Genomic DNA, 24,889 nt, shown 5'->3' with positions numbered 1-24,889 from the left:
GAGCCACCTGGTACCTTGAGGTATATAGAAAAACATTTAAAGCTGTGTCTATATCCAAATCACTGAATCTTTCTGAATCTCTCCGAATCGATTCGGAGGGTTCCAATTCTGTTCATAGAGATTAAAGGGTCTCCTGATTCAATTTGGATTCAGAGATTTGGCCACCAAATTGGGCCAAATCTCCACCAAATCGAATCAGGGACTGAAACTTCGCACAGCCCTAGTAGCCATGTACAAACCTTCATTTCTAGTAGTGGAAAATTTTCACCACTAGAAATGATTCCAGGAGAGGGAGCAGTACAGATGTTGAGTCTGTAGCCACTCCCTCTCCCCTAGTTCTTGCATTTTTCCAAGACTGGAGTGATCCCAGTCTAAGAAAATGTGGACTGCTCTAGGACTCCCATTCCTGCAGGGCCTGCATCAGGGCAAATTCCTTTGCCTGCTTCTCACAACAGGGACTCTGGTGCTCTATTCCCAGTGCTCAGGAGCCGAGCAGATATAGCAGTGGGACAAAATCCCCTGCCTGCTTCTCATTCCAGGGACTTTTGCTAGCTGCACTGCCCAGCCGAGGGGCAGGGATGATGATTTAACATCAATGGGGCAAGCAACCTTTGAGTTCAACTCCGAGCCCTACTAGCTTTTAAAACTCAAGGGGAAGCCAGTGGGGCTAGGAACTATGGTTGGGAAAGTTTTTCCTGAGTCAGTTTCCTGCTCCTACTAGCTTTTAAATGGCTGCCCCTACCATCAAGCTGGACAGTGTGAGCAGCAAAGGGAAGCCAAAAGGAGCTAGCAAAGCCCCTTTCTCTTCCTGAAACTAGTGACTATCTGATTTAGGGAAGTGCAGAGAGTGGTTACTACTCTCTTACCCTCCTAGACTGGTCCAAAATATGAGGGGAAAAGTGAAGCAAAGCCTGCTTCTCAATCCAGAGATTTCAGTGTAGGAAGCATACCGGGGGTTTATAGCACTGCTGCTTTTTCTCGGCAACCTGGCAAGGGACAGAAGTTACACAAACTGGTTTGTGATCAAAAACTGGTTAAAACCTGGAACAGAACAGAAGTTTAGTCCACATAAACCAGATTCAAATGGCTGAAACTGGTTTACAATAAACCTGGTTGAATGTAGTATCAGACTTAACTGATTTGGGTCAAACCAGTTTATGAAACTTCTGGACCAGACCCCTTTCTATTTCAAGTTAAAGCATAGTCTCCCAGAATGCTTTCCAGTCCTGGGCTGGGCTGGACTGTCTGCTCCAGAGATCAGGGCTGGCCCCACCCCTCTGCTGCCTAGCTGGAACAGTGAGGGCTGCCTGACAAGGGGGTGGGGGGGCAAGTCCGGCTCATGATGCAGCCCAGTCTATCAGAGGGGGAGTGACCCCCTTTCCCAGGCAAACCCCAGCTGAAGTCTGGGGCCAAGGATGGGGGGGGGGGGTTAAACACTCCTTCCCCACTCAAACTTACTGCTGGCTGCAACTATGGACTACAAATCCCAGAGGCACCTGGAAGCAGGAATAAGAAGTGATAAGCAACCCTACAGAATCCTGTTGTTGTGATTCTGGACTGCAAATCCCAGAGACCTTGGGGGCAGCAGGAAGAGGAAGTAAACACACAACCAGAGAGCCATGGTCTAGTGCTCCCTAGCTTGTAGCCTGAGCCACTGCAGACATGTGGCTGCGTTTCCTGAATCAAAGGTAAATTTCTGTCACTTCTGTTTCAATTTAATCTGTGCAGTTTAGACTAACCTGCAAAGACTGAATCAATTCAGTCTTGGGCTTTTTGACTGTCTGTACTTAGCTCCAGGCAGAAGGATTGGTGTGGCAAAGACTCCTGCCCACTTCTCATACTGTGAATCTCAGTGTATGAGGAGCTGGAAGGGGATAGCTTGCATTTGTTCCTTCCCAGTCTACAAGAGCTAGATCAACTGTCCCCTGCATCTTTTCCAGATGGGGGATCCTTTCCCCGTGGCCTGACTTCTCCTTTTCCTCAGGAAGAGTTAAGCTGGAGGAAAGTATATAAACATTCTTTCTCCCAGGAAAAACACTGCGGGGACCAACTTCTACCAAGTTCTGGCTTAATTTCCTCCTGGAACTGCCATTGTTTAACTATTCTCCTTGTAGAACCTGAACTGTACATGACCAGTATCACAGTAATGCTTGATGCTGATAATGAGAAAACCTGCCAAGATTTCAAAGCAGATATCATTGCTATTGTGCCTCATGTTTTATATCTCATTGCAGTCTTTAGCCAAGAGCAACCTATTGAAGTACTGTCTGTGTGTATCTACATATGCATCAATGTGCTTTTCCTAATGCACATTAAATTTAGTACCTCCAATGTGAGGTACTAAATTAACGCATGTTAGGCTGCCCTAATGCACAGTATAAACTGTTTGTTGTCCTCACTGAGCATTTTGTTCTAAGAGATTAGTAACTGAAGTTTAGGTGCTTTCCTTCAAATCTTTTTGAAGGAAACCAATCTTTTTGTTGCTTTCAGCCCGTACCACATAGTAAATTCTGTGTCAGTACATCAATTGTCCCTAAACAGAGTCACTATGATGTTAAATTAACAATGATGAATAGCACTCATGTATGGAATGAAGGTAATTTTGCTTTACATTAGTTTCATTTTTATGAGTGAGGCAAATATTTCAATTGAAAAACTATGCTAATGATTCCTGCTCAGCCTGTTAAAAAACAGAGCAGCTGTGGCCTGGCAGAATATAGTAACTGTTATTTTCTTTGAGATATTGTTTGCATTTTTTGCATTATTTCAGACATTTAAGGTTAGAACATTGTAGATTATTATTTACAATAATATACAACTCAATCTTACAGTATGATCTGCATGTTCTGTTACTTCATACACATGTGATTTACAGGTGCCATGTAATCTACGCTTCATGCTTTGTGATGTCTTGTTGCATGATTCTTTTTCTGTCTTTCTATATATATCTATACATGTTGTGTTTTTGTGTCTGATATAACTATATGAAGTAAGAGGACAGTATTCATTTCAAAATTGCTCTTGGAATGCAAGATGTATATTTTGTATCCATGTGGTAGAAAAAGAGGCTAAATATGATCGTTATTGACTAATGACTAGGGTTTTTTTTAAAATAGTCATTTAAAACTAAAGAAATAAATGTAGATATGATGCGACAGGTATATTTAAGATTATATTAAAAAAAATCAATATGCCTTTTCTATTTTTCTGATTTCATTTGCACATAAATGAAACAAATAAAAAGTCACTATGGAGCACAGACAATCAGTTAATTGAAAAGGTAGCCAGAAACCAAATAAAATACTATTTCCATATAATTTAGATATAATAGACATTGTTTAAAATGTGTACAAGTAGTGAACATCAATACAATTATGAACCACTTCAAGTATGCATTGCTATCCAATTGTATACTATAGTCTGGGGAGAGTGTATCTAGTTTTAATAATAGCCTTTATCTTGCTCTGGTTCCTTGAAATTGTCCTGTGCTAATCACTACAGTAATGAAGAACAAATACACTGTATGTGCCAGTAAGATAAAGAAAGTACATCATAGTCATTATATAGTTCATATTGTCTTATCCTCCAGCTACTGGTTCTCAAATAGGGGTGAAAAAGTAGGATTTGTTTGTTTTTTTGGCCTGGGGAGGGGTATTTTGAGGCATCAGGGTTGGGGATCGGAAGGAGGCTTGTTGTTCAATGTCCTAACCAAGAACAGGATAGAGGGAGGATTTCTTTTGAGTTGAACCAGGATGCAACTATTTCAAATGCTTTGGACCAAAACAAAATACGGTAAAATCTATTAGGGGCTTTGGGGGATTTTTTAGTTCACATAATTTTTTCTTCAGCCTGAAATGAAATGTTCAGTTTTATTTTGGCTTATTTAACCCTTTAAAAAACTTTTTATTCAAATTTAAGTTGACAGAGTTTTTTAACTAATATTTTAAAACAAAACTCCCTTGTTTAAAACATGTTAAAACAACCATTCTTCATTTCTGAAACATGGCAGATATGGCAAAATGTAATATTCTGACATTTTAAAATCCTCTTTCCACCCAACTCAAGGTATCAACTTTGACCAGAACTGACACAAAGTTTGTCCTTTTGAAACCCCATTTTAAAGTGAATTTACTATTCATTAAATAATATTGCTTAGCTGTACTCCCAAAAAATATGGTCTGTGCAGAGAGATGCAGGAGAGAGTACCTAGGAGTAGGAGTAGAATCAGTTAGTCTCCAGGCACCTAAACTGAATGATACTCTGATCCACAATATCCTTTGTTCATCAGGTGGACTTTGCATCAAAAATAGCATTTTAAAACTTCCTGCCTCTTGTGGGTACTGGAATAGTAAATGGTGGTAGAAAGTCTATGCCTATCTTCTGACAAGGTACAATCCTGAATGGGTATTGCAGCCCTGGCTAGGGTGCAATTTCAATAATACATTTGTGGTTGTGCCAATTAGTTACGTTTTGTTTATTATTTTAAACCTTTCTCTGACCTGGATTTATTTCTACAAAACACTTCAAAGCATAGGTCCCACCCCCCACAGCTTGGCTTCTTGTGTAGCTGTCGTTTATACATATCATATGTTAGTTTTGTTCGTTAAACAAATAGAGCAAAAGAAGAGCATACATGAGAGAAGATTGTTTCCCTTACCTGTAGATTTTTTTTCAAGCTAGCAAAAAAATTATCAATAATTTTTTATGACAATGATTTTGAAAGTATCACCCAGATTTTCAAAGGTAGCATGGCATCTGAAGATGTAGATAGACAGCTACTGGAACTCTCATACACACCTAGGCACCCAACTCCCCTAGATTGCTTTTTTTTTATTACTAGATCAAGATGAGTTCAAATCCTTTTCCATTTCAGGAGTGGCTAATCTGTGGCTCCAGAGCCACATGCAGCTCTTCAAAAGTTAATAACTCTCCTTAAATGTTTGCGCAAGAACACGATGTAACTTAATGGCTATGGAAGCTGGTCACCATGTTAGGGCAGTGCGAAATTTTGCCGAGTGTTTCATTTCACCGCTGTTTTGACTAGATTTGAGCTTGAAACAGTGAAATCAAAATAAAACATAAGGCTTTGAAACAGCCTCAAAATGAAATGAGGGCGGTTGAAATGTTTAAAAAATTTTGAAATGTTTTGAAGCTGGGCTTGCTTGCAGGGAAACAGAAAGTAAGGAGAGGGAGGAGGAAGAGGAGAGAAGAACTACTCTGATATTGACATGTGTAGCTGGCCAGTGACTGTGATCCTTCCCTGAGGTCCCTTCCAATCCCAGTGCTCTGGGGGAGGGATGGAAAAACAGTTGCGTCTTAACACACACACGCACAGAGTCACGCATGTCACGAGTTTTGCTTGTCAGCAGCTTAAGATGCAGTTTCCCAGAAACCCCTGCACCTATCTCCTTGAAACTTGGCAGGCTTTATGGCCTCAGCAGAGGCTAGCATGCTTGCAGTGTTCACCCCACTGTGCCTTAACACATACACGCAGTCACACATGTCATGAGTTTTGCTCTGAACAGTTTGAGGTGCAGTTTCTCAGAAACCCCTGCACCTATCTCGTTGAAACATGGCAGGCTTCATGGCCTTATCAGGGCTACCATGCATGCTGCTTTCACTCCACTGCACCATAACATACACACAACATGAGTTTTGCTTGTCAGCAGTTTGAGGTGCAGCTTCCCAGTGTGAGGTTTGACCAAGAAACTACTATGCAAAGCCTAAGCAAAAGTGAATGTTATGTGACGAATGCCCATCTGCAATGATAAGGAGGAGACAGTCTTAGATAAAGGAGGCTTGAAAACAAAAGCAGAATCAGAGTACTAGGTCAAAGAGCTCATTAAAATACTAAAAATCACACCCCTAGGTGGGCAAAAGATATGCTAATGAAACATGCATGTATGTTAATGAGATACATAGCTAAAACACAGGTATAGAGACATGCTCAGTAAAGAACTCCTTACATCACTCCTTTATAGCCAATTAGCAAACAAGGATGCTTATGAAGGTTTAAAACTCCTGTATAAAAGGGGCTTAGAATTGAAATCTGATGTGCTTGTTCTGTGAAATTATTCCGCTTGCACCTTTTATTGCTAGCAATAAATCTTCTTTATACTTTCACCCCTGGTATCTTTATTGGCCTTTGCATACCGGGCACAAACCCAGACTTGGGCTGGGGCCCAACACCAGAAACCTCTACACCTATCTCCTTGAAACTTGGCAGGCTTTGTGACCTCAGCAGGAGTTAGTATCTTTGCAGTTTTTACCCCCCTACAAAAAGGCACCACTGACACTGTCAGTGGCGCCTGCGGGCAGTCAGCAATCCCCACTGGCTGCTGCCGACGCTGTCAGCGGCATCTGTGGGTGGTCACTGGCCCCTGGTTAGTGCTCACCACTCCCTTCTGCCACTGCCAGTGCCAGCGGCATCTGTGGGAACTCCCGCTTACTGCTGCCGTGCTCCCGCCACTGTCGTGCCACTCCATCCATCAGGAGCACACATCGTTCATGCCAGCCTGGTTTTTCAGACTGATCCAGGATGGCCTGAAACCTACAGCAGGGCCTAACCCTCCACCCACCCCATCACCAGAGTCAGTTGACCCCCCACTTTTCCCCATATAATCCCCTGTACAGGAACAAGAAGTGTCTGGGCAACAGGGTTCAGTTTGATCCTAGAATGCTTTGCTATTCTCTCTGCCTTGCTCCCTGCTTCTGATCTCTGTTTCCAACCTCTGCTTGATCTCCTGGCTTTTTAGCCAGGCTTGCTGTCTGCCTGATCTCCTAGCTTCCTGACTCGGCTTGTTACTGGATTGTGTTTGCTCTTCCTGACCCTTGTCAGCACATTAATCCCTGAATGGCCCCAGACCTGGCCCACAACCTGGTGTGATACTAACCCAGTGATTAGCTTTTACATATTATTTCATTATTACTACCATTGCTAGTAAAATAATCACCAAAAAGAACAAACTCTCCAGATTAACAGTATAGGTGTTAAACATACTATCGAATAACTCTCATATCAATAACCTAAGAGCCTTTCTTAATTGAAAGATTCTTCTCCCCATAGACTTTTGAAGTGCAGCTTCATTTTGGCTCATTCATTACTGCTATGAATACATTTAGACACAATCTAAACATATCATTGTCCAGTTGTTAATCTAGTTCAGTATCACCTCTAAAGTAGCCACATCCCAAAGATTAAGACATTCAAAAGATAAGTATATATTTTATGTGCTGCTGCTTTGAAGGGGATACAATCATATAGCTGCAGAGTATCACTGGCTTAGGTATAGTAAATCTTTGATCTTCATGCCATAAGCAATCATGAGGAAGCGCCATCAGGGGTGATATTTCATGAAGTCATCAGACAACTTAAGTGGACTAGAACTAAACTGTAAGCATATTAAGCAACTTGAGAAACTGTATGGCAAAATCCAGAGATGAGAAGGACATGTCTCCAGTAGGCTATGAGAAGGAAAGAAGGAAAGAAACTTATTTATTCAAATCATGCAAGCAAAATTAATAATAGAGGAGGAAGGTACAAGTAGAGTATTAGCTACCATCACTTGCCATTGGACCAGAAAAAATCTAGGACTATTTACTAGGAGTCCTTACATACATTTGTAGGTGGCACTGAGTGAAAAAAGAAAAAAAAAGTATGACGCTTACATAACTGCCAGTTTGAAATCTAGTACACTTGAAACAATAAACTGTTATCACAACACCTGAAACAATAGGAAGTTTTAAAAAATCCCAACAAAAGCCTTTGGTACGATTTTAAGTTGATGGTTTCCCTTAAAGGAACACAATGAAAAGGCATTGAATTGGTTTAAAGAGTAAGAGCAATCAATGGGGCAAGGACAGAGGGAATGTCTTTTGTACCTAGCTAGCTTGTTGATTGTAATAGAAAGTTGTTATTTTTTTATTGTTTTGGCTGTTATATGTTCTGATAAATCAAGTTCATATCACATACAGAAAACAGAATCAAATATTACTGTTCTGGAAATCTCTGACAGATATCTCAAATCATAGCAGGAAGTTAGATTTTTCCCTCTCACTCCCAGGACTGAATTAGCCTGGCTCTGGTAACCTCTCCTACTGCTCCAGATAGGAGAGGTCACCAAAGCCAGGCTTAGAGCCCTGCCTCCCTCCTAGAGCAGTGTGTGCAGAGGGAGACCAGCCTGGAAAAGGAGAGACTTGCCCAACCCAGTCCCTGAGCCCCAGTTGAGGGCTTCTCAGGAATGGCATGGGGATTGCTGGGGCCCGGGCACAGGTGCAGGGAGCAGAACGGTAAGGGCTGGCACTGCTCAGAGCCACAAAGCAGTGGGTGCCGGGAGGGTGCTAGTGGGGGCAGGCGGGGGCTGCAGGTCAGGAGTGAGGATCACTGGGGGAGCTGTGTGTTGAGAGTGAGGAGCAAGGGCAGAGGCAGAGCACTAGCATATCAGTGCTGCTCAATGCACTGCATCCTGGTGAGTGAAGGAGGCAGGGGCAGCTCTGATTTTTTCTATGATAAAAAACCAAAAGCAAACATCAAAGTGTATAGATAGTTAGAATTCCTTTTATTATCATGATAGAGACACTGGTAGGCTTCCAACTTGCTTTAAACTTGTAAATATAACAATAAAACATTGTCCAGCTGATCTCTCTCTATATAGTGGCATTTCACTTTAATCATGGAAGAACATGGATTTTGGGTATTTTAAAGAGAAAGTGGGTTTTTTAATCAGAGGATTTGCCATTTTTAAACAGGGAACATCAGGATCTCTGCTGGTGAGGCAAGGTGGGACCCGGGCAGAGAAGCCTGTCCAGGGCCAGCACTGGGGACCCAGCTGGAGGGCAGATGAGGTGGCTGACCTCCTGGCCATTTGGCACCAGGAGGACATGCTTTGACATTTCAAAGTGAGCCACTGCAATGAGCACATCTTTTGGGTGATAGCTGCCCAGATAGCAGAGTTGGGGCACCAGAATACATGACAGCGGTGCCGCATGAAGGCCAGCAGCGCATCCATGGCTCCCTGACAGCTGGCCCAGAGGCTGCAATGTCCATACCAGAGCCCAGAGGGCCGTACGGTCCCCATCTGGGTCTGGCAGGGTTGCAGCCATTGGCCTGCACATCCAAACGGGTGGATGCTGCAGGTCAGACAGGCAGCAGCAGCCCACTGCCAAACTGCTGCAATGGGTAGAAGGTGCAGGGGCCATTCTAGATTAGAGTCCCCAGATGCCAACTGGCTGGGCCTCAAAAGCTCCTGTGTGCAAGTAGTTCTGAGCTGTGAGCTGTTCTCCAGGGCAGCTTTTTATACTGTTGGGGCCAGTAGCACACCAAAATGTATGTTCAGGCATGTGTGCTGAGACACAAATCTCTGGCAGAAATTTGTGCTGCTGCAAGTGCACATGCCTGAATGTGTAGACGTGCCCTGAACGACTTGGGGAAAATGCTACCGGTGTCTATTACACACAGTTACACATCTCTGCATCTTTTTCTGGATTGCAGATTGCTAAAGGCAAAAAGGCCACTTGACATCACGGCACAATAGTGGCCACCTAATTGGAGAGCTTCCCTAGGGATGAAAAACACTTGTCTGTTCCTGGTCCCAATGTAATTACATTGAGTGGTATGTGTGTGTGGGAGCAGGGAGGGGGGAAGAAGGGGAGAGGACATGTTCTGAGGCAGTGTGTATCCATTGTACTACTTGTAAATAGCTACCCCCATTTTAATAGATTTCGTAGACATTAGGGCTAGAAGGGACCTCGGAAGATCATCGAGTCCAGCCCCCCGCCCAAAGGGCAGGAAGTCAGCTGGGGTCATAGGATCCCAGCAAGATAAGCATCCAGTTTGCTTTTGAAGGTGTTCAATGTAAGCGCTTGAACCACCTCCGGCGGCAGGCTGTTCCAGACCTTGGGGGCTCAGACAGTAAAGAAATTCTTCCTTATGTCCAGCCTGAAACGGCCTTGTAGTAGTTTATGACCATTTGACCTAGCCGTCATCCCTTGGGGCGCTCTGGTGAACAAACGTTCCCCCAGATACTGGTGAACACCCCTGATAAACTTGTAGGTGGCCATCAGATCACCCCTGAGCCTGCGCTTTTCCAGGCTAAAGAGCCCCAGGGCTCTCATCCTGTCATCGTAGGGTCTGCTTCCCTGACCTCTGATCATGCGCGTGGCTCTTCTCTGGACTCTCTCAAGCTTCTCCACATCCTTTTTGAATTGTGCAGCCCAAAACTGGACGCAGTACTCCAGCTGCGGCCTCACTAAGGCCGAGTACAAGGGGAGAATGACGTCCCGGGATTTGCTTGAGAAGCATCTATGGATGCAAACTAGCGTTTTGGTCGCTTTACTAGCCGCAGCATCGCACTGCAGGCATGTTCATCTTGTGGTTTCAAATGATAACTTGAAGCATTATAGATCCAATTCTTACAAGTTATTAGGCTTAGTCTTATATTGTCTTTCTGAGGACCCACAGTCCCACCAACATTGTTGGGAACTGCTGTGTGCTGAGCATTCCTGACTATTGTGTCCTGAGTCTCTCAGTTTTGATACCCACTATATGTACTGAAAATTATGGCCACAAATACCAGTGCCAAATACATGTATCCTCAGGTGTGTGTTATTGCTGTCATGGTTCAGATCTTAACGGTTGTTTTACAGAGCTAACATTACAATCATGGTCTAACTTATGAATATGTGTTTAGTGTTATTAATAAAAGTTTTCCTGTAAGAAGTCTCTCTTAACCTACCCCATGGTGCTCACTATCTTTTAAGCTAACTTTACTTTTACCTGCTTTTGTTTTTATTAAGATGGATGTTTAATAAAAAGGCTCCCCCACCTTTTTTTTCCAATTAATTGGCCTTTGTGTTTTATCTGCAAGTCATGCTGGGTTCCATTATGAACATAATATTGATGGATGACTACACAGCATTTTATTTCATTTACATTTTCAACAGAATCAGATGGCATATCAATGTAATAGTAATACAAATAATAAAAATAATTGTATGTTAAAACTATATAATGGACTCCCACTTTGAAACTAAATATTCTGATTTTACCTCAGCATTTCTATCAGCAGGATATCATTAAGAAGTCACAATGAACAATATTTCTTAATCTTGGGACATATTCTTATAAGAATTCTGATATCTGCCAGCTTTTGGCTAAAGCAATAATTTTTCTTTCTGTTTTTCTATTTGGATGCTACAATATCTCCCATTGCACTGTCCATTATTGCCTAAAGATGCTGTATAAGAAACATTATTTCTTGACAAACATTTCAGTTGGAACAAGTGGTTCTTTGAATCTAAAAATGTTCTTTTGCCTGGAGCTTCTACTTTCAGACATATTAGATGATAGAATTTGGGCAGGAGGCTTTATCCTGTACCTTCCACACCAAATGTATTCTAAAAAACTTGGACTTTGGACATACAATTAATGTAAAAGGCTGGGGGGATCTTTACCAAATATAGGTTGCTTTCATGGTAACTACATCCTTTTGATTCATGTGAAGTGAAAACTAAGCAGCAGTAAAATATTCCTCTTTCATTTAAGGCTAAGCTCCCATTGGAATATGGTAAACTGTTTTTATTCCCATACCCTTAGGATCAGATAATAATAATAAAGTGGACTTGGGTACATCAATGCTAAGCAACTTTTAGATGCACAGGCCTTGTAGTAGAATCTACAATCCTTAATCAGGTACATAGGCTACATATACTATGCATAAGGAAAGGTAGAACCTCAGAATGGGATCCAGAAAACCCTACGAAGGGAGCCTCTTAAGACAGCCAATAGGGAAAAAGCTGATGACTAGCATGTGTTTTCAGTCTTTAGAATTTAGGTATCAACACAACCAGGGAGTGCTTCCTTCCATTTGATGCTCAGAGCCAATGGCTCTCTCTTGTAGACAGTTAAGTAACTTACGCAAATCCAAGATGACTTTGAATTTAAGATGACCCTTAGTAACTACATTCTATACGTGGAAAAATATTGACCCCCAATAACTACATTCTATACATGGAAAAATGATAAATTTGTTACAATTTTTCATCTATTGAATCTAATTCATAGATGATCATCTTCAATTTGTCTACCTTACTACTATGATGGGGAAAGGATTGTCAGGGGGCTAGGAGCCAGATTTCTACACCTTGCACCACTACACCTTGCCCTCCCACATGTCCCTCTGCCCCCTGTCATGCACCCCTTATCATGTGCCCCCCTGCTGCCTGCCCCTCTAGAGTCATGGTTCCAGCACAGGCATGGGAAGAGGGGCAGAGGGACAGGCACAGCTACATGCCCCCTCTCTCACCATACAAGCTGACAGGCAGAGACTCAGCTCCAGCTTCAACCCTAAGCTTGGAGCCAAAACCAGAGTTGAGTAGTCATCTGCCCCAGGTTAGTACTCAAATCTAAGACAAGGCTTTTGTTCCATCCTATGTCTTTGCGGGGGGGGGGAGGGGGCGGGGAGGGGGACCTCATCTTGGATTCAAGTAAATACAGTCTAACTTTTCTTTAAAGAATCAAGCAAAGATTACTCTTTTCCTTTAGTGAGTGGTCACACTTAGTGATGAGAAGCCTTTTCAGGATGTAGGAGATGTAGTTTCAATACTCTTCTCTCCCTGAGAGGATTCAACAAAATTCAACCAGGGAGTGTTCCTAACTTGCTACCTACTCTGGTAAAGAGGCACTGACAGTCCTACCTGTTGGAATTGTTTTATTTTGTCTTAAATAACTGAATATTTATTGACAGTGAGCAAGTGTGAATGAGTGCACAGAAGAATGAATATGCTCCCTTGTGGTTAGGGGACATTTATCCAGAATAAAAAAAGTGCCTGGTTTTAGTCCCTGTTCAAGGTTTCTCTTTCTGTATTTTATTCATTTATATAAGTATGAAATACATAAAAAAGCCTTGGAACAAAGACTAGAATTAGGGATTTCCCATTTTTGGGCTGAGTAGCCTAACCACAAAGGATACGGATAGCGATAGCAAATACCAGTCTACTGTTAGAACAGGATATGGGAAAAAGATCTAAAACTGCATTATTTTCTTACCAATCTGGATTTTCTAAATTAAAGCAAACAGATCCTTCCTTTTGACAGGATAGAAAAAGAGGCACTGATCTGAGGAGAGAAGAAATTGGTTGTTTGATTTTGAGTTTGTAAGGTGTTCAGATAATACAGTGAAGAGTTTGGTTGAGGTCAGTGTTAGCCAAAGAGATACAACAGGTGAATTTCAGCAAATGCATCTACAGAACATAAATTATAATTGGCTCCGCAGGAAAGAAACACCTGCTGTGTTGCATTATTTATGACTGTAGAAAGAAATGCCCAATGTAAGAAAACTAAAACTCAGGTAACATTTCCTTTGAAGAGCCACAGATAAGTAAGAGTTACTTTTGGCTTCAGAGCCATGGTCCAAGTATAGGTGGATTTCAAAGAGAGAGAGAGAGGATAATAATAATAAGATGAAACTTACTTAAGCAAATATATTAACTTTCCCAAAGATTTCTTATCTTTTCTATCTATCAGAGCAAATTAGAGAGACAGGATTGGGGATGGAGATAAGTCAACTCCACAGAAGCATTAATATAGTTTTGTGGTACTGCAGTTACAGTTATTTGTGTGCAGTCTTCCCCCACTGATCCAAAGTATATTTCTTTTTATTTTTCAACAAGAGTCAGTATCATTTTTCTTGGAAGTGCTTCCTATGCATTTTTGATGATTCTATTTGTTTTTGTTCTGTAGAATGGTAGTCTGTACTATTACCCTTAACTTGCCTTTAGATCTTTTTCCACCTTCATCTCATTCATTTTGTCCTGCCTCACACCAGTGCACTTTTAATGTTTCTGGAATTTTTTGTGCATTTTATGTTTCATTTATTGTGCTAGGTAAGTAAACATATACATGGAACTTCATTTTTTTTATGCATCATAGAATAATAGAAAATTAGGGTTGGACGGGACCTCAGGAGGTCATCTACTCCAAACCCCTGCTCAAAGCAGGACCATCCCCAAGTAGATCATCCCAACCAATGTTTTGTCTAGCTGGGTCTTGAAAACTTCCAAGGATAGAAATTCCACCACCAATCTGGGTAACCTGTTCCAGTGCTTTAACACCCTCCTAGTGAGAAAATTCTTCCTAATTTCTAACCTAAACTTCCCTTGTTGCAACTTGGGACTGCTCCTTGTTCTGTCATCTGCCACCATTAAGAATAATATAGCTCCATTCTCTTTCTGAACCCCAGTCCAGGTAGTTGAAGGCTGCTATTAAATCCCCCCCTCAGTCTTCTCTAGATTAAATAAACTCAGTTCCCTCAGCCTCTCCTCATAAGTCATGTGCCTCAACCCCCTCACCATTTTTGTTGCCCTCTGCTGGGCGCTCTCCAATTTTTCCACTTCTTTTCTGTAGTAGGGGGCCCAAAACTGAACATAGTACTCTAGATGTGGCTACAGCAGTGCTTAATAGAAAGGAATAATCATTTCCATTGACCTACTGCCAACACACCTACCAATGCAGCCCAGTATTCTGTTAGTCTTCTTAGCAATAATGGCACACTGCTGGCTTACATTCATCTAGTTGTCCACTGTAACACCCAGGTCCTTTTCTGTAGAGCTGCTGCCCAGCCTGTCAGCCCCCAGCCTGTATCTGTGCATGGGATTGTTCTGTCCTAAGTGCAGGACTTTTCACTTGTCCTTGTTGAACCTCATGAAATTTCTTTTGGCCCAATCCTCCAATTTGACTAGGTCACTCTGAATTTTAGCCCTACTCTCCAACATATTTACTACTCCTGCCAGCTTGGTGTCATCTGCAAACTTGTTGAGGGTGCACTATATGCCATCTTCCAGGTTGTTGATGAAGGTATTGAACAAAACCAGCCCCAGGACTGACCCTTGGGGCACTCCACGTATACCAGATGCCAACTAGACATTGAGCCATTGATTACTACTCTCTGAGCCCACTGCTCAGTAAGATTTGATGTTACCACATTCCTGCCTTTTATTTGATAACCAGTTCAACTATTTTACTGTCACGGGTTTGTCAGAAACAGTACAGAAGACTGTACTCCATACACTCCAGACTCAATTATGTGCCAGAGTAGAAACTCAAAGTTGGGACTAGGTACTGTCATAGTTAGATTTCGAGTTTGTATTCTGAGATGGGGAGTAGCAGCTTGGGGTTGTAGTGACACTCAAAGCTAGAAATAGCTAAAGCCATTATAAACACAGCTTGGTGTACCTGAGATTGCTCAACAGTTCTTGGTCTCTTGCAACAGTACCTCTTATACAATGCTTTGACTGAAGAATAATAGTCCCTCCCCCCGCCTCCAAGTTAAATACTCTCCAAGGTAAATGGTCTCTCTCTGCCAAGGTAAATGGACCTCCATCTTGTCAACTGTCACTTAAAATGATGTCGTGACCACAGCTTCCAATAGATTTGAGGCAAATTTAACTATCTATTTTTAGTAAACCTCTCAAGAACTGGGTTGCTGTTGACTAAATTGTTGAGTGGAAAACCAGCAAGTCCTCTGTCTTAGGAAAGCGATGCCTCATGACCAAGCTGAGAGATTTGGAGTGACTGCAACATGCAACTGTTGTTCTTTCTTGTGTTGTGGGCGAAAGTAACACAGGAACTCTAACTAATGGTTGTGTTCTCAAAGTGCAGCCAGAGCCCTGTGTTGATGTGGCCAGCTAGTTCACACATCCCTAATCCAAAAGAAAACATGCAAATGGCTTACTGAAAGTCATTCTGTATCACTTAGAAGTACTGCATACTAGGCCTGTGCGAGTAAGCAGCTATTCTATCTGGCTTCGGATCCAGCCACTTCAGATGCCAGCAATCTGATCCAGAGCTCCGGACCAAGTTCCTGCTTTGATCCGGCCGAAGTGGCTCTGAAGCCTCGGAGCCACCTTGGAGATCCAGCCATAGGGTATAATGGGGAATCAATGAAATATCTATCACTTTGTTGTTTTTTTGTCTGATTTGGATGAATCTTGCAAAAACGGTAGCCTCTTATGAGAGAATGAAGCCTGCCAAGATTCAAGAAGATCAATGCAGGGGTTTGGCGGTAACTACCCCAAATTCTTGAAAGCAAAGCTTATGTCACATGTATGTATTACACCACAGGGAGGTGAAAACCACAGAAGTGGTAGCCCCTCATGAGACCACAAAGCTTGCCAAGTTTCAAGGAGATAAGTGGAAGGGTTGGGGGGAACTGCACCCCAAATTCTTGAAAGCAAAACTCATGTCATGTGTATTTGTTACACCAGAGTGGGGTGAAAACTACAGGGGTGGTAGCTCCTAGGGTGGCCACAAAGCCTGCCAAGTTTCAAGAAGATCAGTGCAGGGGTTTGGGGGGGAACTGCACCTGAAGCTGCAGACAAGCAAAACTCGTGACATGGGTGGCACTGTGTGTGTTAAGGCGCATCAGGGTGAAAGCTGCAGAGAGGGTAGCCCCTGCTGCAGCCACGAAGCCTGCCAGCTGTCGAGGAGATTGGTGCAGGGGGATTCTGGGGCCCTGCACCTCTGGCTGCTGACAGGGAAAACTCATGACATGAGTGCTTGTGCAACTGTCTCAGTCTTGGGGCAGTTGATTGTCTGTATTGATTCTTTCCTCTCCTTAGTCTGTGGTTTTGTAGGTGTTAATTTTTGCTAATTAACTGGTTACATTAGCTAGCAACTGTGTATTGAGCTGGTCCCTGAGTGAATCATGATTGATTGGTAACTGGTAACACAGTAGCTTAGCAGCCAGATCTGCAGTAGTTCTCCCCCCCCAAGACAGATGCAGTTGCACAAGTGCCCATGTCATCAGTTTTGCCTGTCAGCAGCTTGAGGTGCAGCTTCCCCCAAACTCCTCCACCTATCTCCTTGAAACTTGGCAGGCTTCATGGCCTCAGCAGAGGCTACCATCCCTGCAGCTTTCACCCTGCTGCACCTTAACACACAGTGTCACTCGTGTCATGAGTTTTGCCTGTCAGCAGCTTGAGGTGCAGTTCCCCAAAAGCTCCTGCACCAATCTTCTTGAAACTTGGTAGACTTTGTAGTGTTTCCAGGGGCCACCACCCCTGCAGTTTTCAGCCCCCTGTAGTGTAACACATACACATGACATGAGTTTTGCTTTCAAGAAGTAGGGGTGTAGTTACCCCCAAACCCCCATACCAATCTTTGTGAAACTTGGCAGGTTTCATGTTCTTAGCAGAGGCTACCACTTCTGTAAATTTTATCTAAATCAGACAAAAAACAATAAAGTTATAGATATTTCATTGATTCCCCATTATACCCCATGGCCAGATCTCCAAAGTGGCTCCCAAGCTTTTCCAAAGCAGTTCGGAAGCTCTAAACTGCTTCAGAAAGCCTAACAAAGCCAGCACTTTGATCCAGACATGCTGCTTCAGACACCAAAGCGTCTGAAGCTTCTCCAGATCTGAAGCACGGTGTGAAACTTTGCACAGCCCTACTTCATACTGTTTATGTTTTTAGCCTGAAAGGTTTATCTGGTCAAATGGAATGGAGAGTTGTATGGTGGCTGAGACTGACAACAAGGTTATCAAGTGTACCCATGAAGTGGTCTTCAACCATCCAAAGAACACAAAGGTAAGATATTCTTGTCATGGATTCAGTACCAAAAGTAACTGAAAGAGCATTCTGCAAAAGGGACAGGCAACAACATGCAATCAAAATAGAGATGTGATGACCACAGGTTTAGATGGGTTTCTAAAGTCCATGGTGTTAATCTGCACTAAGTACACTATTTCAAATGATGTCTTACAGATGGTAGATGATTTCAGAGAATTTGTGAATGGAATGTTCACTTCTGGGGGATGCCTCCTGTCCTGTTAGTGAAGGAAAGCAAAAGGCAGATGGTTGTTGGAGTGAACAAATGGCAAAGTAAAGGGTTTAAGTTTTATAGAACAGTGGGCTAGCCACTACGAGAGAAAAAGCTTGCGTAGTTTGAGGGCCACTGCAGCAATGGGAAATGAAATACTAGGAAATTATCTGATTAGTCAAGTCTGGAGGATATTAATCTAACAAGAGAAAGAGTAGTGTTAAATCAGGAACTCATTTAGAAAAAAAATCAGGCTGTTGAGAACAAAATTATAAAACAGTATAAAGAAAAGACGTTCTTTAATCGCTTATACACTAAAGCTAGGAGCCTGGGTTATAACAAGTGGTATTACTGAAGCACAGTGAGAAGATCTGCATGGCTGGAATGTTAAAATCAATGGTGATAACTTATTTTAGGAAGAATGAGTGGGCAAAACAAGAATGAATACATCATCAAGGAAGGCATTACCAGTCTCCGAGCTGCTGACAGCTCAGAAGTAAATGATTCTCAATGGTTGTGAATCAGTGTTCTAAATCGGGGGTCCTCAACCTCTGTCTTATGGGCCAAATGTGGCAAGCAGAGCCATGGCTTCCAATCTGTGAGGCTCCCTGTGGGTTGGAAAATTTGGTGGCAGAGAAGCAGTGGCAAGTAATACTGCCAGGCCTCCCCCACTGCCAAATTCCCAAGCATGTGGGGCCAGATCAGGCCTGGGCATGCTGGTCATGTCCCTTTTTTCTCCCTCACATGCAGGTGAAATGGGGTTGGGCCACATCTCCTCCCCTGCCAGGGCCTAATCAGGGCTACTGCTGAAGGACTAGTCATGCCACCTATAATGTGAAGAGACCTATCATGTTAACATTTGGGAACTTTAAATGACATATGTTAGAGCTTGCATGCTGCCAGTATTAAAATGTTTTTAAAATCTCCAAAAATCATACAATCTCCTAGCTTGCAAAGAACATGTAAGTTGATTCTGCCTTGATTATATTTGTTATGTGCTAGCTAAATTAAGTCCCATCAGTAATATATGTATATAAAATGTGTGTGTGTGTTTTAAAAGTGTTTCATTTTCCTAAAGCTGAAAACAATTATGAACCAAATCATCTGCTAGACTTGGTCCTGGCCAAAGGAGATGACTTGGTGACCAACTTAAATATAGAGGGAAGTCTGGGTGACAGCAACCATGAAACCATCATGTTCACTGTCTGACAAAGCAGACAAGTTGGATTACAGGATTGAAGTTTTGGACTTCAAAAATGCAAATTTCAACAAGCTTACATCACTAGTAGGGAAAATGCTGTGGGACCAGGGACCAAAGGCAAAAGGTGTGCATGAAGAGTGGTTGTTCCTTGAGTACATGATCCTTGAAGCACAAAGGAAGTCCATTCCCATGCAGAGAAAAGGTAACAGAAGGGCTGGGAATCCCTCTTGGCTAAACAGGGAAATCACGGTCCTCTTAAGAAAGAAGAAAGAAGCTTATAAACAATGGAAACCCGAGGCAGGCCCAAAAAGGGACTATTTCACAACAGCCCGCATTACAGGGAACAGATAAGAAAGGCTAAAATGGTAACCGAACTTAGATTAGCAATGGAAATCAAGGACAACAAGAAGTCCTTCTTTAAGTACATAGGGAACAGGAGGAAAACAAACAAAAGTGTGGGGACATTGCTTAACAACTCAGGAGAGCTGGTTACCAGCACCCAGGAGAAAGCTGAACTCCTGAATGATTACTTTGCCTTGGTCTTTAACCAGACCAAGGGGAAAACCATACCAGGTAGAGTAGAGTATCAACATAGTAGGAATAATCACCTTTCTACTATTGCCGTAGAATTGATGTATGACCAATTAATAAAATTAGTTGTATACAAGTCAGCAGGACTGGATGATCTTCATCCAAGAGTGCTGAAGGAGCTGGCTGAAGTCATTGTGGAACACCTGGCAAAACTCTTCCATAACTTGTGGCACTCTGGAGTAGCCCCTGAGGACTGGAAGGTTGCCAGTGTTGTGCCCATCGACAAGAAGGGCAGGAGGGAGGACCCAGATAACTATAGGCCAGTCAGCCTAACTTCCATCCTAGGGAAAATCCTGGAAAAGTTCATCAAAGAGTCTATCTGCAATTAGCTTGCAGACGGTAAGATTCTGAATGACAGACAGCATGGCTTCATCACAGGCAGGTCTTGCCTTACCAACTTCATCTCCTTCTATGCCCAGGTAACTTGCCACCCGGACATGAGAGAGCAGGTTGATATTGTTACCTAGAATTCCAAAAGGCCTTTTATCTAGTATCCCATGATGACCTCACAATAAAATTGTAGGATGGTGGGCTTAATTCTGAGACAGGTGGGTGAGAAAATGGCTGCAGGATAGGACCCAGAGAGTCACAGTGAATGGATCTGTGTCATCCTGGTGAGAAGTGGGCAGCAGTATCCCACAGGGGTCGGTGCTTGGTCTAATACTTTTCAACATCTTTATTAATGATTTAGATGTGGGGGTGAAGAGCTCACTGACCAAGTTCACGGATGACACCAAGTTATGGGGAAGTGTGGTCATGCTTGAGGATAAGCTACAGATACAGGTGGACTTAGACAGGCTAGCAAGTTGGGTGGATCAGAAACTGATGAATTTCGACACTGAGAAATGTAAAGTGCTCCACCTCAGAATGAGCAACCCCCAACACACTTACAGACTTGGCAGCACAAAGCTGACTAGCACCACGAATGAAAGAGACCTGGGGGTAATAATAGACTACAGTATGAATATGAGCCAGCAGTGCAATGCTGTAGCCAGTAGGGCAAATAATACTCTGGCATGCAGCTGGAATACTGTGTCCTGTTCTGGGCACCACACTTTAACAAGGATGTGGACAAGCTTCAGAGAGTCTAAAGAAGGGCCACCCATATGATCAGAGTCTTAAAAAGGTAAGCCATACAAGGAAAGGTTGAGGGGTCTGGGAGTCTTCAGTCTGAGGAAAAGAAGGCTGAGAGGGGACCTGGTAGCAGCTTACTGCTACAGTAGGGGAGTGCATTCAGGGTTTGGTGAGCAATTGTTCACCAGGGCACCTGAGGGGAAAACCAGGAGTAATGGCCACAAACTCCTGGAAGATGGATTCAGGCTCAACATTAGGAAAAATTGCTTCACAGTCAGGTTGTCCAGACTGTGGAATAAACTCCCTCCAGAGCTGGTGCAATCACCTACCCTTGAAATCTTTAAGAGGAGACTAGACAGTCACCTTGCTGGGATCACCTGACCCTCAGGTATCTTTCCTGCTTGGTATAGGGGGCTGGACCCAATGATCTTTAGAGGTTCCTTCTGGCCTTACAATCTATGAATCTGGAAGGAAAAAAATATCAATGAAAATTTAGAACTGTTTGGATATTCCAAAAAACAAGAATCAAGAAAAAAAATAAAGTTTAAATTATCAGCCAGGTTAGATTGTTAATGAAAGGAACTGCCCTTAATGTTACTTTCCCCCAACTACCTCTGTACATCTTAGAAGCTAGGGATTGTAGAGTATTAATGTAAAAAGCAAAAGAACACATCTATGGAGAGCTGGGGTAAGTACATCAGAAACAAAGGAACACCAATGATGATGCTGGCAAAGTACTTTTAATATCACAGTAGCTGCTGTTTAGCTAATAGCTAACAACAGCTGTAAAGTTCTCCATTTTAAGTAGCAGGTCTGTCTATCTTATATCTAGAAATTTTAAAATACCTATGAGAGTAGGTCTGTGAAACATTAATCCTGATTTTCAATGATTCATGGGACACTGGGGATGTGCCTTTGGGCTGAATGGAAGCACATGTGTCACTATTCAAAGGACATGACCCAGATAAGTAAGGGCCTATCAGCCTGACATTTATCTTGGGCAACATATTGGCTGATAAAAGAATCTCTTGCTGAAGAACTTGGGACAGTCTATGGTTTTATTATAACATTTCTGGTTTAAATGCATTTCTTATACAATATTTGCCACATACCATACATACACTTTCCCCAAAAATCAGCCTCTCAAAATTAGGGGGTGGTTCTTAAGTGGGAAAGCTGATTTTCTGCCCAGAAAAAGTACTGTGTTTTTTTTTTCCTGCTCCATTGTGGAGCAGCAGTGGCATTACTATGTAGACAGCAGAGAGAGTCAATTAACTTACTAGCTCATTGTTCATCACTCCTTCATTCTTGACAGAACAAGGAGCAATGGTCTCAAGTTGCATCTAGGGAGGTTTAAGTTGGATATTAGAAAAAACTGTCAGTAGGAGGGTGGTGAAGCACTGGAACAGGTTACCTAGAGAGGTGGTGGATTCTCCATGCTTGGATGTTTAAGGGCCAGCTTGACAAACCCCTGGCTGGAATGATCTAGTTGGGGATGGTCCGGCTTTGAGCAGGGCATTGGAGTAGTTGACCTCTTGAGGTCCCTTCCAACACTAATTTTCTATGATTCTTTTATTCCCAAGGTGTTAATGATCATAATTCCTTTTTAATGGTCTTGATGTTTCCACCAGTCAAGCTTTAGACAAGTTGGGGCATTGTTTCTGTCTACTTGGTCTTTCGTCTCTCACTTCATGGCCCTGAAGTCTCCTGAAAAATCATCCATTCACTTATGGAGACTAGTCTTCAGCAGCAAAAAAGGGAGGATGAGTCAACTGAAGATTAGGCTCTGTCCCTGCTCTATGTAACGATAAATTTGGAAATGTACTTTTCCCCTTCAGTTTGCCTTCCAGTAGCAACATGTGTATGTTATTCTGGGGGGTGTTGTGTGTTATAAGATACATTAATAATGTTGCATGCTTCTATCGTCCTGACCAGTTGCATGTCAGGGGAAACAAGGGGAGAAAGAGAGAAAGAAAAAATAGAGCAGCCTAAGCTGCTGGGAAGAGAACAGGCTGGCTGGTTTTGAGGCCTCATAGAATGCTTGTCCTTTGGGGCACAAGGACTGCCTGTTCTACTGCTTTTGTCCTATACATGTTTTATTGAAGAGGAGCTGACTGCTTTGCTGTTTGGGACTTCAGGTGCACTCCTTTCTTCTTTGAAGAGAGAAAATCTCTCCCAAGGAGATTAACCAGAAGGTAGTCATAGATAACCAAGAAGGCTCAGGGACCCAAAAGACTGTCTTAGAGTCCAAGAAGCCAGGAGCTCACCCGCAGTAGAAGCTACACTTGGGCTGGCTTCAGGAGCTGATATTCAAAGGGGCTATCTGGGACTGGGGGTCCTTAGCACGTGTTTCCCTGAGAGTCCGTGACAGTATTGTAGGACAGAAATATAATTAATGCCTGTAAAAATGAGCTTATGGAAAATAGATCTTGTCAAACTAACTTAATGTCACCCTTTGATGAGAGTACAACTTAGGTTGTTAAAGGTAATAGTGTTGTTATAATTAGACTTCTGTAAGGCATTTGATTGGGTAGCTCGTTACCTTTTGATTAACTGAAACTAGAATGATGCCAAATGAACAGAACATATATTAAATAGATTAAATACTGGCTAAATAATAGGTCTCAAAATGTACTTGTTACTGGGGAATAATCAGTGAGTAGGTGTTTATGATACAGTATTCCAGAGATGTGTTTTTGCCTAGATATTCTATTTAACAGTTTTAATGTTTTCTTCTAGGTCATTGATAAAATTGTCATGAAGAAGATTTGCAGATGACACCACATGCACAGTAGTAGTAAATAATAAAGAGAACATACAAAGTAATTTACTTGACCATGTGGATGTAATTATGCAATATGTGTTTCAGTGTGGCCAAATGTAGCATTATACATGTAGGAAAAAGAATGCAGGACTTGTGTTCAAATGATTCCAATAACTCATTTTCAGACAAGATTTCAATGAGATACTTTCACACAAGGGCTAATGTAAGCTTTGGATGTAAAACAGCTGAATGTTAAGGACAAGTAGAGAAGTTATACTAACTCTGTATTTGGAACTGCTGTATTTGCTACTAGAATATGTGTGGCCAGTTCAAAGTAAAAAAAAACAAACTGAAAAACTGAAGGACTACAAAAATTAATAAAGAATTGGAAACCTTGTCTCTTAATGTGTGGCTCAAGGAGTTCAATCTGTTATTAAACATTAAATTTGACTACTAGACTGAATGATCTTATAAAAAAAAAAAAGATTCAACAGCTGAAAAGTTGAAGGTGGACAAATATTTATCCATTGGAACAATCTACCAAGGTTTAGGAGGAATCCTCTATCACTAGAAACATTAGTTATGCTTTTCTAAAACATATCTCTGGTTCCATCATAGCTATTGGATATAGCAAAAGGCATTTATTCTGGAAAGCTGAACAGTCTGTGTTACACAAAGAGGATCATAATAGTCCTTCTGCCTTTACCTAGGCATCTATGAAACTGTCTAATCTAGCCAAGGAGAAGAAAGCCAGCCAAGTCCAGTAAAGCACAGCTGCTAAAGAATTTGTATAAGCATGTGAGCAGCAACTCAGCCTACAAACTAGCTTGGACAAATCATTTTTTTCCTGAAAAAAGACCGGGAATGAAGAATTGAGGAACAGAGAAGGGAATAAGAAAAGGTTCCAGAGTGGTGAGAACAGCCACCCAGAGCCCTAAAATAGTAATTAGGAGAAATAGGTAAAAGGCACCATAAGAGGGATGTTTTCATCTAAAATGTGTCATTTTAATTTAGCATTATTTTTCTTTGGGGTTAGTAAGTGGAAAATCTCTTAGCTGCCATGCTCCCAAAAGGATTTTAACTTGGAAAGTAATTAATTAGAAGAATGTAATAATATATTCAGTTTATTTATGTATGTATGCATTTATTTTTATTGTGGCATTTGAACTGTCTCCTGTAGCAATTTCAGCATGAAAACCTTAATCTGCCAAGTTACCTAGATAAAAATATTTGAAATAACAGAAATCTTTTTGACAAGGCATTTGCTGTTCCTTGATGATTTTATACTTATGTATTTTAGTCTGTCAAGACTGATAGGATGAGATGTGTATTTTGATGAGAGAGAGCGTTCAAATACATTAAATAAAATATGTTTGTATAAAATATTTGCTAATAAGTTAAATTTAAGAAACAAAAAGTCAAAATACTTACTGGAGTCCACCA

At 42.0% G+C, this 24,889-nt stretch overlaps 1 long non-coding RNA gene across 1 annotated transcript; it reads left to right on the top strand.

Annotated features, from left to right (window-relative positions):
• Window positions 1-1,588: 1,588 nt before the first annotated feature.
• Window positions 1,589-24,411, top strand: LOC132249093 (uncharacterized). Its single transcript, XR_009460490.1, has 3 exons — window positions 1,589-1,688; window positions 17,471-17,584; window positions 23,422-24,411. It is a non-coding gene; the product is annotated as an uncharacterized LOC132249093 (long non-coding RNA).
• The last annotated feature ends 478 nt before the right edge of the window (window positions 24,412-24,889 follow it).

This window comes from Alligator mississippiensis, chromosome 3 (genome assembly GCF_030867095.1).
Source record: "Alligator mississippiensis isolate rAllMis1 chromosome 3, rAllMis1, whole genome shotgun sequence".
NCBI lineage: Eukaryota > Metazoa > Chordata > Crocodylia > Alligatoridae > Alligator > Alligator mississippiensis.
This window is presented reverse-complemented; position numbering and strand designations above follow the sequence as displayed.